Source organism: Peromyscus californicus, unplaced genomic scaffold (genome assembly GCF_007827085.1).
Source record: "Peromyscus californicus insignis strain IS unplaced genomic scaffold, ASM782708v3 Scaffold_12__1_contigs__length_115047231, whole genome shotgun sequence".
In the NCBI taxonomy this organism is placed as follows: Eukaryota; Metazoa; Chordata; class Mammalia; order Rodentia; family Cricetidae; genus Peromyscus; species Peromyscus californicus.
Window position 1 is genome coordinate 109,497,338 of NW_026294413.1, and position 3,626 is coordinate 109,500,963.

Genomic DNA, 3,626 nt, shown 5'->3' on the forward strand with positions numbered 1-3,626 from the left:
GTTAGGTCTGGACTGGGCTTGCACTGAGGTTATGCATGCTGCTATAACTACTGTGAATTCATTTGTACAGCTGCCCTGTTGTGTCTGCAGGACATTTTTTTTTCTCATTGACTGATTCTGGCTCTTACAGTCTTTCCACTCCATCTTCTGCAATGATCCCTGAGCCTTGGGAGGAAGGGATGTGATAAAGATGTCCCATTTAGAAATGAGCATTCTGCAATCTCTTTCCCTGCACCTTGGCCAGTTGTGGGTCTCTGTGTTAGTTACCATATTCTGCAAATAGAAGCTTCTCTGCTGAGGATTGAGAGATTCATTAATCTGCTCTGTTCACAATAGCCAGGTAATACAAACAGTCCATGTGCCCATCAGCTGATGAGTAGATAATGAAATTGTGGTATACTCATACAATGGAATACAACTTAGCTCTTTTTTCCAGATTCATGATCTATTGTATAAACTGAGTATTACATGATGAGTTGACTTCAGCTTCTTCAGGCATGGGACTAACAGATGAGGTCAGACACTTCAAAATCCATTTATATTGCTTTCACAGCTGGAGTTCTTGTAGGCCTTAACTTGAAGTACAAGACCAACAAAGCATTGCCTCCATTTGTGGCCAGTACACAGTTCATGCCACTTGTGAGAGTGTAAGAGTTGAAATGTTTTTCAGTATCAGTGAACTGGAATTGGCCATCACTTTCTGGACCAGCCACGACTTCAGTCTTCACCCAAATCACACTATAATTTAGCTCTTATGAAAAGCAAAATCATAAAATTTGAGGTCAATGAATGGAATTAGAAAAAAATCATTCTAAGTAAGGCAACCCAAATCCAGAAATATAAGCCTCACATTTTCTCTCATTTGTGGATTCTAGTTTTATATCTCAGGCATGTATGCTTCAGTTCAGACATCTGAAGAGGCCAGAGGATTTCCAAGGTTTCTTAATTTTACATGCAAACAAAGGACCCTTCCCTGTGGCCTTTGCTTTTAGCCCCTCAACTTCCTTTTGCTTCTCTTTGTTTCTGCTTGACAGCCTGATCTTCTAACCCATGTCTTTGGCACAGCTCAACATGGTACCCAAGGCCTATAGAGATAAAACTGACTAAGGATATGGTGGTAAATGGCATATACACACTTATATAATATGATTTGGAGAGATCCGTGTATGAACAAGAGTATATTTATTTGAGTATATTTATTTTATTTTGACTGTGTTTAAAGATAGGCTGGTCCAAGCTCACCTCAAACTCATTGTTTAGCCAAGGCTAGCCTTGAACTCCTGATCCTCCTACTTCCACTTCTCAAGTACCAGGAGTGGGTGTGAGATGCCACACCTGATGACCAGCATTATATTACTAGTAGAGCTGAATTATAAAGACCAAAAGTTTTATACTTTTGTAATGAATAAGGAGGGAGAATTGACTTGTCTTTACTATCAAGGTGCACTGTCAATAGTGAAGATTATTATGTTTATTTTCTACATGTATCTATTGTATGTTAAGCACATACACACAGTGTAATATAAATAATATGTATTATGTCAATAACATGTGCAATCTAGAAACAACAAATGAGAGAAAACTTATAACATTTGTCTTTCTGAGACTGGTGTTATTCACTTAATTTGATCATCTCCAGTTACATTCATTTTCCTACAAATGATAAAATTTATTGCCTGTAATTTCCAGGTAACTTTCAGAACAGTGACTCACTTATTGGGCACAGTTACAGAAGGTGTAATCTGAACAAATACATTTAAACAGAAGTGTGTTACAGTCAAGTGAGAATCAATTAACTTTCCACAATTGATTCCTGACTCCTAGATTTATTGTGTTTGTCAAAGCTATTGACTGAAGCTTGGATCCCTGCTACTTTCATTCCTGAGGTAACTAAAGTTATCAAAATATCGGCTAAATGGCATAAAGTCTGGGTATATTTGGTCCTGAAATACAGTTTCAAAGTTATAAACTAAGGACCACAGGGGAGTGTGCATGTGGAAGTATGTTCATGCATGAGTGCCCAGGTATGCCTGTACATATGTGTGCACATATACCTGGAGGTCAGAGGACAATCTTCGGTGTCACTCATCAGGTATCTTCCACTGTTTTATTTGAGATGGAGTCTCTCCTTTGTCTTAAATTTCTCCTGCAGGCTAGAGTAGACAGTTAGCAAGCTCCCAGTGAACCACTTGTCTCTGCATCCCATCTTGCCTTCACTGAAATGAAGCACACACGTAGCTTTGGTTTGTAGGTTCTAGAGATCAGATATCCTCGGCCCTAGTACTTGTTTCCTAACTTGGTACGTAGCCTCCATAGACTGCCAGACTCAGTGCAAGCTCTACCATTCTTCCTTGCCCTCAAAGACCATGCTTTGTAAGTCCAGTTATTTTGTTATGGAATGTGCTTATTTTGAGGCACATTCTTTGCTCTGTTAAGGGAGAGATCTATGTCTTAGGGGTTGGAGGATGGTCAAGCACAAGTCACTTGATATTTGACAGAAGAGACTGACAGCAGTATGTTAGTCCATGTACTTACCAGCCACAAGGGCCACAAGAGGATTACTGTCAGAGGCCCTAAAAGGTAGACTGTGCTATGACCCTTGATCCTTGTATGGGTGTAGATTGGTTTGTCTGAATATTTCTATTGTTTATTAGGAAATTGAAATCAAATATTCAAGGATAGTTAGGAATCATAACTGGTCCATTTTGTGAGAAGCATTTAGCTGAAGGATACTTGTATGCAGAAGGAGAGAGTAGGGGGCATAATGGAGGCGAAACCCTCCTGTTTACCACATCCTTGGGAAATGTCCATTCAAGAGGCCCCAGGACTCTCTCTTCAGAGTTATTCTTGAAATGTTAATGTGATAACTAGAGATTGTAACTATAAAAGGTATAAAATTATCTATACACCCTTTACTTGAAGAATGGCTTAATAGTTACAAAAGGATATATATATATATATATATATATGTTGCTGGAATCCCCTTCTGGTGCAGCAAATCTGCTTGCTTGATTTATGGTTTCACACAAGAACTCCAAAGTCACCCTTCATAAAACATATCAAAATTTGTAACTTCCTGGAGCCCAGGTCCATAATTTCTGCACCAAAGGAAGCAATGAAGGGACTTGGCTTACCTTAGTGTCCCAGGAAACCTCTCTACTGTCTGTTGTACCCCACTACCCCTCTGACAGTAAGACAGACTAGCTCCCAAAACCAATTAGGAAAATGAAGACTTAAGAGCAGTATCGCAGAAGACTATCCTTGATATGAAAGGAAAGTATGGTGCATCTCTTTTAGCAGGTCTCCCTTCTTAGTACATCTCATAAGATAAGGGATGAGCTTCAGTACTGCTCCAAGAACGGAGATGTCCTCTACTGGGGTAGAACACACCTTGATTATATGGCCAAGGAAACAGGGACCCAGAGGACTTACATTATTGGTAATTGGCAACTTGAAAAAGATTCTGTCCTTCAGGATACTTGACAGCACACTAGGAGGAAGACAGTGTCAGTGTTGATGTGTTTTAGTCTGAGTTCTGGTTGTTCTCTACCTGCCAAATTCATTGCAGTAAGTAAGTGGTTTTCAATCTCTGAGTCTTGATTTTCTTTTCTGAATGAAAGTTTGGC

The 3,626-nt window shown here is 39.5% G+C and overlaps 1 pseudogene; it reads right to left on the reverse strand.

Annotated features, from left to right (window-relative positions):
• Positions 1–503: 503 nt before the first annotated feature.
• On the reverse strand, positions 504–2,345 carry LOC128107001 (ATP synthase membrane subunit K, mitochondrial-like; annotated as a pseudogene).
• Between the last annotated feature and the right edge of the window lie 1,281 nt (positions 2,346–3,626).